This window comes from Triticum dicoccoides, chromosome 2A, assembly GCF_002162155.2.
Source record: "Triticum dicoccoides isolate Atlit2015 ecotype Zavitan chromosome 2A, WEW_v2.0, whole genome shotgun sequence".
Taxonomy (NCBI): domain Eukaryota; kingdom Viridiplantae; phylum Streptophyta; class Magnoliopsida; order Poales; family Poaceae; genus Triticum; species Triticum dicoccoides.
In genome coordinates this window covers 423,377,932-423,394,340 of record NC_041382.1, presented here as the reverse complement: position 1 = coordinate 423,394,340, position 16,409 = coordinate 423,377,932, and positions in this window count along the sequence as shown.

Below are 16,409 nucleotides of genomic sequence, written 5' to 3'. Positions count from 1 at the left end.
CACGAAGCTCTTGTAGCTTGGTGGCAGTGATTGGACAATTCTGTCGATGACGCAATCATCTGGAAGATTAACTCCCAATTGAATCAAGTGATTATTATACCCAGACATTTTGAGTATATGCTCATTGACAGAACTGTTCTCCTCCATCTTGCAGCTATAGAACTTATTGGAGACTTCATATCTCTCAATCCGGGCATTTGCTTGAAATATTAACTTCAACTCCTGGAACATCTCATATGCTCCATGACGTTCAAAACGTCGTTGAAGTCCCGATTCTAAGCCGTAAAGCATGGCACACTGAACTATCGAGTAGTCATCAGCTTTGCTCTGCCAGACGTTCATAACATCTGGCGTTGCTCCAGCAGCAGGCCTGGCACCCGGCGGTGCTTCCAGGACGTAATTCTTCTGTGTAGCAATGAGGATAATCCTCAAGTTACGGACCCAGTCCGTGTAATTGCTACCATCATCTTTCAACTTTGCTTTCTCAAGGAACGCATTAAAATTCAACGGAACAACAGCACGAGCCATCTATCTACAATCAACATAAACAAGCAAGATACTATCAGGTACTAAGTTCATGATAAATTTAAGTTCAATTAATCATATTACTTAAGAACTCCCACTTAGATAGACATCCCTCTAATCTTCTAAGTGATTACGTGATCCAAATCAACTAAACCATGACCGATCATCACGTGAGATGGAGTAGTTTTCAATGGTGAACATCGTTTATGTTGATCATATCTACTATATGATTCACGCTCGACCTTTCGGTCTCCGTGTTCCGAGGCCATATCTGCATATGCTAGGCTCGTCAAGTTTAACCTGAGTATTCTGCGTGTGCAAAAACTGGCTTGCACCCGTTGTAGATGGACGTAGAGCTTATCACACCCGATCATCACGTGGTGTCTGCGCACGACGAACTTTGGCAACGGTGCATACTCAGGGAGAACACTTCTTGATAATTTAGTGAGAGATCATCTTATAATGCTACCGTCAATCAAAGCAAGATAAGATGCATAAAAAGATAAACATCACATGCAATCAATATAAGTGATATGATATGGCCATCATCATCTTGTGCTTGTGATCTCCATCTCCGAAGCACCGTCATGATCACCATCGTCACCGGCGCGACACCTTGATCTCCATCGTAGCATCGTTGTCGTCTTGCCAATCTTATGCTTTCACGACTATCACTACCGTTTAGTAATAAAGTAAAGCATTACATCGCGATTGCATTGCATACAATAAAGCGACAACCATATGGCTCCTGCCAGTTGCCGATAACTTGGTTACAAAACATGATCATCTCATACAATAAAATTCAGCATCATGCCTTGACCATATCACATCACAACATGCCCTGCAAAAACAAGTTAGACGTCCTCTACTTTGTTGTTGCATGTTTTTACGTGGCTGCTACGGGCTTAAGTAAGAACCAATCTCACCTACGCATCAAAACCACAACGATAGTTTGTCAAATAGACTCCGTTTTAACCTTCGCAAGGACCGGGCGTAGCCATACTTGGTTCAACTAAAGTTGAAGAGACAGTCGCCCGCAAGCCATCTCTGTGCAAAGCACGTCGAGGGAACCGGTCTCGCGTAAGCGTACGCGTAAGCTTGGTCTGGATCGTCTCGTCCAACAATACCGCCGAACCAAAGTATGACATGCTGGTAGGCAGTATGACTTGTATCGTCCACAACTCACTTGTGTTCTACTCGTGCATATAACATCAACATCAATAACCTAGGCTCTGATACCACTGTTGGGTTTCGTAGTAATTTCAAAAAATTTCCTACGCACACGCAAGATCATGTGATGCATAGCAACGAGGGGAGAGTATTGTCTACGTACCCAACGCAGACCGACTGCGGAAGCGATGACACGACGTAGAGGAAATAGTCGTACGTCTTCTCGATCCAACCGATCAAGCACCGAAACTACGACACCTCCGAGTTCGAGCACACGTTCAGCTCGATGACGATCCCCGGACTCCGATCCAGCAAAGTGTCGGGGAAGAGTTTTGTCAGCACGACGGCGTGGTGACGATCTTGATGAACTACAGCAGGAGGGCTTCGCCTAAACTCCGCTACAGTATTATCGAGGAATATGGTGGCAGGGGGCACCGCACACGGCTAAGGAATAGATCACGTGGCTCAACTTGTGTCAACTTGTGTGTTTTGGGGTGCCTCTACCTCAGTATATAAAGGAGCCAAGGGGGGAGAGGGGCGCCGGCCAGGGAGGAGGGCGCAGGAGGAGTCCTACTCCTACCGGGAGTAGGACTCCCCCCCCCCAATCCTATTCCAACTAGGATTCCCAAGGGGGAAAGAGGGAGAGGGGTGGCCGGCCACCTCTCCTAGTCCTAATAGGACTAGGGGAAGGGGGGAGGCGCGCAGCCCCCTTGGGCTGCCCCTTTCTCCTTTCCACTAAGGCCCATGATGGCCCATATGGTTCCCAGGGGGTTCCGGTAACCTCCCGGTAACCCGGTAAAATCCCGATTTCACCCGGAACACTTCCGATGTCCAAACATAGGCTTCCAATATATCAATCTTTATGTCTCGACCATTTCGAGACTCCTCGTCATGTCCGTAATCACATCCGGGACTCCGGACAACCTTCGGTACATCAAAATGCATAAACTACGGGTTCGAGAACAATGTAGACATGACCGAGACACGTCTCCGGTCAATAACCAATAGCGGGACCTGGATGCCCATATTGGCTCCTACATATTCTACGAAGATCTTTATCGGTCAGACCGCATAACAACATACGTTGTTCCCTTTGTCATCGGTATGTTACTTGCCCGAGATTCGATCGTCGGTATCCAATACCTAGTTCAATCTCGTTACCGGCAAGTCTCTTTACTCGTTCCGTAATACATCATCTCACAACTAACATATTAGTTGTAATGCTTGCAAGGCTTATGTGATGTGTATTACCGAGAGGGCCTAGAGATACCTCTCCGACAATCGGAGTGACAAATCCTAATCTCGAAATACGCCAACCCAACATCGACCATTGGAGACACTTGTAGTACTCCTTTATAATCACCCAGTTACGTTGTGACGTTTGGTAGTACCCAAAGTGTTCCTCCGGTAAACGGGAGTTGCATAATCTCATAGTCATAGGAACATGTATAAGTCATGAAGAAAGCAATAGCAACATACTAAACGATCGGGTGCTAAGCTAATGGAATGGGTCATGTCAATCAGATCATTCTACTAATGATGTGACCTCGTTAATCAAATAACAACTCATTGTTCATGGTTAGGAAACATAACCATCTTTGATTAACGAGCTAGTCAAGTAGAGGCATACTAGTGACACTCTGTTTGTCTATGTATTCACACATGTATTATGTTTCCGGTAAATACAATTCTAGCATGAATAATAAACATTTATCATGATTATAAGGAAATAAATAATAACTTTGTTATTGCCTCTAGGGCATATTTCCTTCAATTTGATGGTGTGGAAATCATCGCCGCGGGCCATGTGGATATGAAGGAGATAATCCTCGATCCATACCGCAGGATCTGTTGTGCCATCATATGATTCGATGTTTACGGGTTTGAAACCCTCGGGGATTTGATGATCCATTATTTCGTCTATGAAGCATAGTGGGTGTGCGGCGCCTCTGTACTGGGCTATATCATGACGTAGCTCCAATGAGCTTTGTCTACTGTGTTCGGCCCTGCCGAATTTGTGGCCGGCGTGACGGTTACCAACTCGCGCCGTGGGGCGCCCCTGCGATCCATAGATCGATCTTGTTTGCCTTGCCTTGTCCTCCAACATATCTCGTAAGTCCGGCGCATATTCCCGTGCCTTGGTACGGGGTGCGTCTTGAGTGGAGGGCCGAGAGGCCTCTCTGTCGCGGCCACGAGGTGGCCGGTCAGCCGCATCAAGTGCTTCCTCCTCTAATCGGGGTAGCAACCTGTGCTTTGGGTAGCTCTTGGAGGGGCGTTCGAGTTTATGCTCTTCGGCCGCAAGGACTTCAGTCCATCTGTCGACTAGCAAATCTTGATCAGCTCTAAGCTGTTGCTATTTTTTATTGAGGCTTCTTGTCGTGGCCATAAGCCTGCGCTGAAAACGCTCTTGCTCGACGGGATCCTCTGGCACGATGAATTTATCGTCGTCGAGGCTTGCCTCGTCTTCGGAGGGAGGCATATAATTATCGTCCTCGACCTCTCTGTATGCCGCTCTCTCATGAGGGCTGGTTTCTCCATCGTCCTGTGCTAAATCTTGCTGGAGGGGATTTTCTTCGGCACTTTCCGGAGTGTTATTATCTCCCGTGCTGGAATCGCCGTATTTGTTTTGGCGGGATTTTGAGCGGCGCTGCTGACGCCGGTGCTTAGGCTGTTTCTTGGAGGGGTCATCCTCCGCTGTTCCATCGTCATCTCCTTCTTTTGGGGTGTCCACCATGTATATGTCATATGACGAGGTGGCTTTCCAGGGCCTTGTAGGCGCTGGTTCTTCATTATCTCCTTCATCGGCATCCATACCGTCGATGTCGAGCATGTTGGTTAAGTCGTCGACAGTGGCTACAAAGTGGGTGGTGGGTGGGCTTTGAATTTCTTCATCGTCCGTACCCCAACCTTGCTGACTGTAGTCTGACCAGGGCTCTCCTGATAAAGAGAGAGACTTCAGTGTCTTCAGAATATCGCCGAAAGGCGAGTGCTGAAAGATGTCCGCGGCAGTAAACTCCATGATTGGCGCCCAATCGGATTCGATCGGCAGGGGCGCGGAGGGTTCGGAGTCCGGAGAGGAGTCCGGCTCCTTGGAGTCATGACTTTCGCAGAGTGCGGGGCTGGTGTTCGGCTCAATCGCCGTTGGGATCGCAGCCCCCAAGGTGGCGTCCAATCGCCCATCCTCGATCGACGCAGTTGGCTCCGAATTAAGGGTCGAAGCTGATGCGGGTGCGGCCTCCAGGGCACTGTTCGGCGGCAGAGCTAGATCATGCTCGTCAGGACAGTGCGGCGCGCTCGGCAGTGGCTCGAATCCATCGAAGATCAAGTCCCCGCGGATGTCAGCCGTGTAGTTTAAACTTCCAAATCTGACCTGACGGCCAGGGGCATAGCTTTTGATCTGTTCCAGACGGCCAAGTGAATTGGCCCGCAGTGCGAAGCCACCGAAAACGAAGACCTGTCCGGGGAGGAAGGTCTCACCCTGGACTGCATCGCTATTGATGATCCTAGGAGCCATCGAGCCTGACGGCGACGACACAGAGGAACTCTCAATGAAAGCACCAATGTCGGTGTCAAAACCGGCGGATCTCGGGTAGGGGTCCCGAACTGTGCGTCTAGGCCGGATGGTAACAGGAGGCAAGGGACACGAAGTTTTACCCAGGTTTGGGCCCTCTCGATGGAGGTAAAACCCTACGTCCTGCTTGATTAATATTGATGATATGGGTAGTACAAGAGTAGATCTACCACGAGATCAGAGAGGCTAAACCCTAGAAGCTAGCCTATGGTATGATTGTTGTTGTGTATGTTGTCCTACGGACTAAAACCCTCCGGTTTATATAGACATCGGAGAGGGTTAGGGTTACACAAAGTCGGTTACAATGGTAGGAGATCTACATATCCGTATCGCCAAGCTTGCCTTCCACGCCAAGGGAAGTCCATTCCGGACACGGGACGGAGTCTTTAATCTTGTATCTTCATAGTCCAGGAGTCCGGCTGAAGGTATAGTCCGGCTATCCGAACACCCCCTAATCTAGGACTCCCTCAGGCGCGCTTCGTCCATTGTAGGGATGACATCTGTCCCAACACCGAGCTGACACGTGGAATCATCCAGCGAATGAGAATTTTACAAGTGGAAAATCCCCATTGGTCTGGGCTGCTAACGGGTTATCGGATCCAAACCGGAACCTGATAGCTTAACGGCGACCCGTTATGGTGAATGCCACGTGTCGGTTACCCTTGACGAAAACACTTCCATGATGCGCCATTTTTTGTCATGGAAGTGGACACTTCCATGATGATAATTTTGGTATTTTCATGGAACACTTCTACGACAGCACGGGTATGACTATCTTGATTTTTTCATAAAATCGTCATGGATGTACATGCATGACAGAAAACATGATTTACTATGACAAACACGTATCATCATGGAAGTACTTTTTTTGTAGTGCAATGGTGTATATGATTACTATGATCTGGAATTAATGGAAGAATTTTTTACTTTTAATTGTGCTTATAAAATTGAATCTTTGTTTGAAAAGTATGAATATTGTGATGATGTTCTTTACAGATCTGAAAGTTATGCTATACTTAAATATTGCTATGAAAATTATAAATACAATGCCGATATGAAAGAATTTATTGAGAAAGTCTCCGCTATCCAAGAAGAGATTAATATTTTCCAGGAATCTATGGAAGAAGAAATTGTTGAAACTATGAGCTCATTAAATGAAAAGGATAAGGAGGAAGAGTGGATTAGCTACTTGTGCCCACCTTCTAATGAGAGTAGCTCTTCAACTCATACATTCTTTAATTTCCCTTCATGCTTACCGAATGATGAATGCTATGATCCCTTGGATTCGTTTGAAATATCCCTTTTTGATGAACTTGATGCTTGATATTCTTATGGCCATGATGCCAATATGAATGATGCTTATGGAGATGAACTTGCTATAGTTCCTTATGTTAAAAATGAAACAGTTGCTATTGCACCCACACATGATAATCTTATTATCTTTTTGACTTCTTGCAGCTAGACTATATCATAAGTTTGCACTTATTAAGGATTATATTGATGGGTTGCGTCTTACCGTTACACATGATAATTTTGATGGATATAATATGCATGTGCTTGCTGCTCCTACTTCAATTATCATGAGAGATGAACTTCATCTCCACCTCTCTATATTTCTAGTACAAGAAAATTTCAAGAAAATGTCTATGCTATGCATTGGCCTTTACTTGGTGTCCATGAATTGTTCTTCTATGACATGCCGATGCATAGGAAGAGAGTTAGACGCCGTTGTTCTAGGATATATGCTGCTTTGTGCTCACTACTAATAAATCATTGTTAATTAAAATTGGTTTTTATATACCTTGGGATCCAGGTGGATCAATTACTTGAGCACTTTATGCCTAGCTTAATGGCTTTAAAGAAAGCATTGCATGGCAGACAACACAGAAGTTTTAGAGAGTCATTTTATTTTGTTGTGTGCTTTTTAAAAAGTTCAAAAACAGTAAAGAAAATATAGAGGGAAACCTAAAACTTTTGAAAAAGAAAAGTGAAAGTGAGACAGATGAGCAATGTGTAAGTGGGGGCTAGCCTTGAACTTTGTTCATGCCCATGGAAACTTTGCGAATCTTGGATTAGAGAAACTTCTCAACAAAAATAATTATCCCGGACGGAATTTGCAGTGTGACTCGAAATGACCCGGATGGTGGCATGAAATCCAAGACATGTTGCTAGAGGAGGGGGAAGATGCAGGAGCAGTGAAGGGAGGACCAGGGGCGGAGGAAGGATACCATCACCGGTGGCCGCGGGAAGATCTCGCGTAGCGAACCGCCAGTTCTTGTTAGGGTAGCTAGCAACAGCACCTTGGGGATAGCGCTGATTCTGCCTACCACCACCAAAACTAGGGTTTCCCCACCCACTGCTGGCAGGAGTAGCATGAGGAGGTCGGGAACCCCCCGGCCCACGAGCAGGTGCCGCGGCACCACAGCTGTAACCACCCGTCGCCGCCTCCCAGGGATGGATCGCCACGCCACCACCAACATGCCCATCCGAGGGAGACGGCCTATCCCTTTTGGATCTGAGCAAGTGCTGCCTCCTCCGTGCGGCACTCCTCCTCTCGATGCCACAGAGGGAGGACCAAGCGTCACGATCCACGGCGGCGCTCTCGGGGCCGCAGCTCCGCCTGGAGCTTGGCCCGGAGCGACGCCTTGTAGGCCACAAGATTTGAACCTGCATTGCCGGACTCCTCCAGAGGCCGCTTGTTGTTGCTATTGTGATCACTGGACAAACAACACGAGTGATCCATGGCCACTGTCGTCGCGAACGAGACCTGGAGTGGAAGGGGAGGGGATGGGAAGCAGAGTGCGAGGGAAACCCTAGACCGCCTCAGATCTGCAAGAGTGGCTGAAACCCTAACCATGGGCCGGGGTTGTGCTTAAGAACCCAGAATTAGCAACACGGAGCCGGCCCAGGGTCAGAAGGACTGGACTTCCCAATCAACCTAGCCAAGGGCCCAACGCATGAGCCCACCAATGCAGAGAAATCAAACACGGACAAAAGATCCACAGGGTGGGCCCTAATGTCGCTTGAACTATGTTGGTATTTCCCCAAAGACGAAGGGATGATGCAGCACAACTACGGTGGGTATTTTCCTAAGTTATGAAACCAATGTATCAATCTAGTAGGAGAACCAGGCAACACTATGTAAACGGTACCTACACATAAAAAACAAATACTTGCAACCCGGCGCGTATGAGGGGTTGTTAATCCCTCTTTTGGGTAACGACGCCAGAAATTGTCAAGTTGCCGGGACAAAATTTGTGATAGATTGGATAATAGATCTCGATAAAACGCAAAATAAAAGATGCAAATAAAAAGTGCAGCAAAGTATTTTTGGGGGTTTTAGAATAATAGATTTGAAAACAAAAGCAAATAAAAATAGACCTCAAAGGCAAATAATTGAACAGAAAGCAAATATGATAATGAATAGACCCGGGGGCGTAGATTTCACTGGTGGCTTCTCTCAAGAAATAGCACACGGTGGGTAAACAAATTATTGTTGGGCAATTGATAGAAAATCAAATAGTTATGACGATATCCAAGGCAATGATCAATATATAGGCATCATGTCCAAGATCAGTAGACCGACTCCTGCCTGCATCTACTACTATTACTCCACGCATCGACCACTATCCAGCATGCATCTAGTGTGTTAAGTTCATGGAGAAATAGAGTAATGAAATAAGAACGATGACATGATGTAGATGAGATATATTCATGTAGGAATAGCCCCTATCTTGTTATCCTTAATAGCAACGTTACATGTGTGTCTTGCTGCCCCTTCAGTCACTGGGAAAGAACACTGCACGATTGAACCCATCACAAAGCACCTATTCCCATGGTAATAAAAATCGACGTAGTCGGCGTAACTAAACCAAAGATTCGAAGAAGAAATACGAGGCTATAAAAATCATGCATATAAGAGATCAAAAGAAGACTCAAATAATATTCATGGTTATAGGTCTGATCATAAACTCAAAGTTCATCGGATCCCAACAAACACACCACAAAAAGAGTTACATCAAATAGATCTCCAAGAGACCAATGTATTGAGAATCAAAAGAGAGAGAGAGAGGAATCCATGTAGCTATTTCCTACAGACCCGTAGGTCATGGTGAACTACTCACACATCATCGGAGAGGCACCAATGAGGATGCTGAACCCCTCCGTGATGGTGTCTAGATTGGATCTTGTGGTTCTGGAACTTGCGGCATCTGGAATTGTGTTTCGTCGACTCCCCTAGGGTTTCTGTAATATTTGGGGATTTATAGGGCGAAGAAGCGGTGTGTGAGGCCACCGAGGGGGGAACAACCCCACAGGGCGCCCCTGGGCCTCCTGGCGTGCCCTGGTGGGTTGTGTCCACCCCAAGCTTCCCCTTTGGTACTTCTTTGGCCCACTGGTGGTCTTCTGGTCCAAAAAAATTCTCCAAAAAGTTTTGCTACATTTGGACTCTATTTGGTACTGATATTCAGCGAAGTAAAAAAACAAGCAAAAAACAGCAACTGTCACTATGTCAATAGGTTAGTCCCAAAAATGATATAAAGTTGCTATAAAATGATTGTAAAACATCCAAGATTGATAGTACAATTGCATGGAACAATAAATAATTATAGATACGTTGGAGATGTATCAGCACCCCCAAGCTTAATTCCTACTCGTCCTCGAGTAGGTAAATGATAAAAACAGAATTTTTGATGTGGAATGCTGCCTAACATGTTCATCACATATTCATTTCTTTTGTAGCATGGACATTTGGACTTTTATATGGTTCAAAGAAATAGTCTAGTTTTGACATGAAGATTTCAATACTCAAGCATATCAACAAGCAACCATGTCTTTCAAAATATCTACACTAAAGAAAGTTATCCCTAGCCCATCATGCTTAATCATTGATCCATTCATGAAACACACTCGCATATTAGCTACATCCAATGCTCAAGTATGATCATAGTGCTCCCCTGTTGGTGCTTTATAAGAGAAGATGGAGACTCAAGTAAAAACAAAAATTGCATAAAGTAAATAGAAAGGTCCTTCGCAGAGGGGAGTAGGGATTTCTAGAGGTGCCAAATCTCAAAGCTTAAATTGAGAGATAATCTTTTGAGAGGCATACTTTTCCCGTCAACAACAATGACCGAGTAATTCCCAACACTTTCCATGTTAGATATATCATAGGCGGTTCCCAAATGGAAAATGAAGTTTATTCCTTTTCCACCATTCTTTCACAATCCATGGCTAGTCGTATCCACGGGTGCCTTCCATACCAACACTTTCCAAGGACTTTATTATTTCACAACATAAAGTAAATTTCTTTTTCATTTCGGGACTAGGCATCCCTATTACCGTTGTACTCTCATGCAATGACAAGTGAATAAACACTCATCTTGACAATAACCCATCTAACATGGAAAATATTGGCCACCCCCTGCCGCTTCATTAGCGGTACGAGCACACAAAAAGGAAATCCATTATGAAAATTAGAGATGGCACATACAAATTTGCTTACAATTGCACAAAAATACCGCATATAGGTAGGTATGGTGGACTCATATGGCAAAAGTGGGTTTAAAGATTTTGGATGCACAAGTAGTATTTCTACTTAGTATAAGTGGAGGCTAGAAAATAGATTGAGAAGCAACCAACCAAGAAACGAAAAATCACATAAGCGAGCATTAAGCATAACTAACACAGACTAATGCCCCATAAGTAAGATGTAATTCCATTGCATAACTATTGACTTTCGTGCTTGCATAGGGAATCACAAACCTTAACACCAATATTCTTACTAAAACATAATTACTCACCAACATGACTCACATATCACTATCATCATATCTCAAAACTATTACAAATAATCAAGTTTATTTTGTCCAATGATCTTCATGAAAGTTTTTATTATATCGCTTTTGAATATCTATCACCTTGGGACTAATTTCATATGTTGCTTTTGATAAGCTCATACAAATTTAAGTGAAGAACATGAGCATTAAAATTTTATTATCTCAAAATAATATAAGTGAAGCATGAGAGAATTTATTAAAAAATATTTCTAACGCTCAAATAAATCTAAGTGAAGCATGAGAGCATTTCCATAGCTAAAAAAATTAAGTGAAGCACATAGAGCGATTCTAGCAAATCATAGCATAATTTTTGGCTCTCTCAAATAGGTGTGTCCAACAAGGATAGATGATACAAACTAAAAATAAAAACAAGCAAAGACTCATATAATACAAGACACTCCAAGAAAAACTCAGGATATGTGACGAATAAAAATATAGCTCCAAATAAAATACCGATGGTCGTTAGAAGAAAGAGGGGATGCCGTCCAGGGCATCCCCAAGCTTAGTTGCTTGGTTCTCCTTGAATATTAACTTGGGGTGCCATGGGGCATCCCCAAGCTTAGTCTCTTTTCACTCCTTATTCCTTCATCCATCGTGACCTCACCGAAAACTTGAGAACTTCAATCACTCAAAACTTAACAAAACCTTAGTGAGATCCGTTAGTATAACAAAGCAAATCACCACTCTAAGTACTGTTTCAAATCCATTCATATTTTATTTTTGCATTATATCTACCATATGCTAACTTTACCATGGCTTATACCCCCCGACGCAATACATAGATTCATCAAAACAAGCACACAACACAAAGAAAACAGAATCTGTCAAAAACAAAACAATCTGTCGTAATCTGAAAACTTCGTATGCTTTCATAACTCCAAAAAATCCTGAAAAATTAGGGAAATGTAGGCAATTTGTATATCAATATTGTGTAAAAAATTCAGAATTTTATCACTCTTCTGTGATTTATGAAAATTATTTACTGGGCGCAAAAGTTTTTGTTTTTCAACAAGATCAAATCAACTATCACCAAACATGATCCCGAAGGCTTTACTTGACACAAACACTAATAAAAAATAAAAACACAATCATAACAGTAGAATAATTGTGCAAGCACTCAAGAACATAAATAAAAAGGCAAAAATAAAATTTATCCATTGGGTTGCCTCCCGACAAGCGCTATTGTTTTATGCCCCTGGCTATGAATAAGATTTTATTGATGCTCACATAAAAAGATAAGAATTGAAGAACAAAGGGGGTATCATAAAACATGTGACAAACATATTTAAGTCTAACATACTTTCGTTGCATAGGGATTTTATAAGCAAACAAATTATCAAGACAAGAAATATATAGCATATGCAAGGAAGAAGAAAGAAACAATAGCGATCTCAACATAACGAGAGTAATTCAGTAACATGAATATCTCTACAAACATATTTTCCTCTTTCACAATAATCACATGTAGGATCATAATCAAGTTCAACAATATAACTATCACATAAAATATTTTCTACATGTTCCACGTGCATGCAAAGTTGACACTCTTCCAAAATAGTGGGATCAAATAAAGTCATGACCTCTCCAAGCCCACTTTTATCAAAAAATTATAAGGTTGGACACTCTCCGAATGTGTGGGATTATTTTTACTTAAAGTTGACGCTCTTACAAACCCACTTTTAATATTATTGCAAACATTATTATCAATATCATATTCATCATGAGGCTTAAATAAATTTGCATGATCATAAGAAGAATCACCCCAATCATGATCATTGCAATAAGTAGTGGACATAGCAAAATTAGCATCCCCAAGCTTGGGGTTTTACATATCACTAGCACAATTGACATTAATAGAATTTACAATAACATCATTGCAATCATGATTTTCATTCAAGGAGCTATCATGAACCACTTTATAAATTTCTTCTTTTAACACTTCATCACAATTTTTAGATTCACGAATCTTAAGCAAAATTCATAAAGATAATCTAGTGAACTCAATTCACTAGCAATTGGTTCAACATAATTGGATCTTTTGAAAAATATTAGCAAGTGGATGAGGATCCATATCAATAGAATTTTAGCAAGCGAAGATGCAAGCAAATAGAAGACACATGTCAACAGAAGGAAAGAAAAGATCAAACGCGAAAAAGGCAAACGAAAAATATTTTTATATTTTTGCAAAAACGTTAACTGGGGGAGATGAAAAAGAGAGGTGAATGGCAAATAATGTAAATTGCAACAAGATGAGATTTGTGATTACGAACCTGATAGATGTTGATGATGTCTCCCCGGCAACGGCACCAGAAATTCCTTTTGATGCCGCTTGCACTACGTCGGTATTTCCCCAAAGAGGAAGGGATGATGCAGCACATCTACGGTAGGTATTTCCCTCAGTTATGAAACCAAGGTATCAATCCAGTAGGAGAACCAAGCAACACTATGTAAACGGTACCTGCACACAAAGAACAAATACCTGCAACGCGACGCGTATGAGGGGTTGTCAATCCCTCTTTCGGGTAACATCGCCAAAAATTGTCAAGTTGACGAGATAAAATTTGTGATAGATTGGATAAATAGATCTCGATAAAATGCGAAATAAAATATGCAAATAAAAAGTGCAGCAAAGTATTTTTGGAGTTTTAGAATAATAGATTTGGAAAAAAAGAAAATAAAAATAGATCTCAGAGGCAAATATTAGATCGGAAAGCAAATATGATAATGAATAGAACCGGAGGCCGTAGAGTTCACTAGTGGCTTCTCTCAAGAAATAGCACATGGTGGGTAAACAAATTATTGTTGGGCAATTGATAGAAAATCGAATAGTTATGATGATATCCAAGGCAATAATCAATATATAGGCATCACGTCCAAGATTAGTAGACCGGCTCCTGCCTGCATCTACTACTATTACTCCACACATCAATCGCTATCCAACATGCATCTAGTGTATTAAGTTCATGAAGAAACGGAGTAATGCAATAAGAACGATGACATGATGTAGACGAGATCTATTCATGTAGGAATAGCCCCCATCTTGTTATCCTTAATAGCAACGATACACGCGTGTCTTGCTACCCCTTCTGTCACTGGGAAAGAACACAGCGCGATGGAACCCATCACAAAGCACCTCTTCCGATGGCAAGAAATATCGATCTAGTTGGCCCAACTAAACCAAAGATTCGAAGAAGAAATACAAGGCTATAAATTATCATGCATATAAGAGATCAAAAGAAGACTCAAATAATATTCATGGATATAGATCTGATCATAAACTCAAAGTTCATCAGATCCCAACAAACACACCGCAAAAAGAGTTACATCAAATAGATCTCCAAGAGACCATTGTATTGAGAATCAAAAGAGAGAGGGAGAGAGAGAGAGAGAGAGAGAGAGAGAGAGAGAGAGAGAGAGAGAGGAAGCCATCTATCTACTGCCTATGGACCCGTAGGTCTATGGTGAACTACTCACACATCACCGGAGAGGCACCAATGAGGATGATGAACCCCTCCGTGATGGTGTCTAGATTGGATCTCGTGGTTCTGGAACTTGCGGTGTCTGAAATTGTGTTTCGTTGAGGGTTGTACCCACCTCGGGCCTCCCCTCTAGTACTTCTTTGACCCACTGGTGGTCTTCTGGTCCAAAAAAATCTTCAAAAATTTTCGTTGTGTTTGGACTCCATTTGGTACTGATATTCTGCGAAGTAAAAAACAAGCAAAAAGAACAACTTGCACCGGGCACTATGTCAACAAGTTAGTCCAAAAAATGATATAAAGTTGTTATAAAATGATTGTAAAACATCCAAGAATAATTATATAATAGCATGGAACAATAAAAATTATAGATACGTTGGAGACGTATTAGGCCCTGGCAAGGAGCAGCCCACCAACTATCTCAGGTAGGCCTGGAACTAGGGGCGGCCCACAAGCCCGAACCCGTCGTGCACCAGGGGCTCCACACTCGCATGAAACCATAGCGTCGCCCCCCATACCAGCTAGATCCGAGGACGACAGAACCAGGACCGAGACCGGGGAATGAGGAGAGCGCGACGACTGCGAGGGGAAGGAGAGGGATAAGGATTCGCAAGAACCAAGGATGCCCGCAGAGGAGAAAGGGGCCGAGAACTTACCAGTCCGCCGAGAGTGCCGCGAGACCACTGCTGTCCATCCCATGTTGGCCACTTGGGTCGCATGCCCGCCGGGGGTTAATTTGCGGCGCCTACAGTCACCACGCGGATGGGAGAGAGGAGCAGGAGCCGCCCGCGGCAACTCTGGGAGATCCAAATCTGAATCCCCATCCTCATCGGCTAGCGCCAAGAAGCGATTGGACGACGATGGCACGCCATCTGGAATGGGTGAGGAGAAGAGCAGAGGAGACAGGGAGAAGCGACACCACATTCGGGAAAGAGGGGCCAGAGGCAAGGCCGGCGAGGATGGAAGGGCGAGGGACCGGCGAAGAGGGCCAGAGACAAGAGGGGAGAGAGGGAAAGGAAAGCCATCGACCCCCACCCTCCTCCCTCGTCCGCGGGGATCTCTCACCGGCTAGCTGGCTCGGAGTGCCCAAATCTGAGTAAAATCATGCGTCTGTGTTACCATCTCTCCTAGATGCCTACCTTAGAATCCCTATCTCAGAATCTAGCAACTCAGGTTCCGTCATCGTGGCGCTTCTCATGGCGAGCTGAAATAGCTAACTACCTAACTGAAATAAACATGAGTTAAAGAATTGGATGTGGACATGCACACGCTACGAGCCCTACTATTCAGCTAACTATCTGATCTAGGCTAAGAGCATCTCCAGCCGCGCCCCCAATAGGCCCCCCAGGCCACTTTTTTGGTGCCGGCGCCAAAAAAACGCCCCAGTCGCGCCCCCAGGACGCCGAAAATCGCCGGTTCGGCCCTTTTTTCCGCCCGGCGGTCACAGGCCGAACCCAGCGCACTGGGGGGCAATTGGGGGCTCCGACGCAAGGGAAAAGCGCAGCTGGCCCACATCGTCAGGGGAAAAGTCACGGTTTTCTTCCCTGACTCACCTCCCACCCCCCGCGCCCTCGGCCGCCACTAGCTATATCCCGGCGCCGCCCGCCGCCCTTCACCGCTAGATAGCCATTCCCCGCCGAAAAAATAGCAGAGCTTCGCCACGGCAGCCCCTCCAACAGCAGCTGGGCATTTCCAGCCGAGGAGGGGCAGTTCAGCGGCAGGTACATGCCCAACTAGGCGCAAGGTGTTCAGCGATTTGCCTGCCTCGGCGATCGACTCGGATGACGAGGAAGCGCTCGCCGCGCTGCTGGAGGAGGAAGCCGAGACCGACGT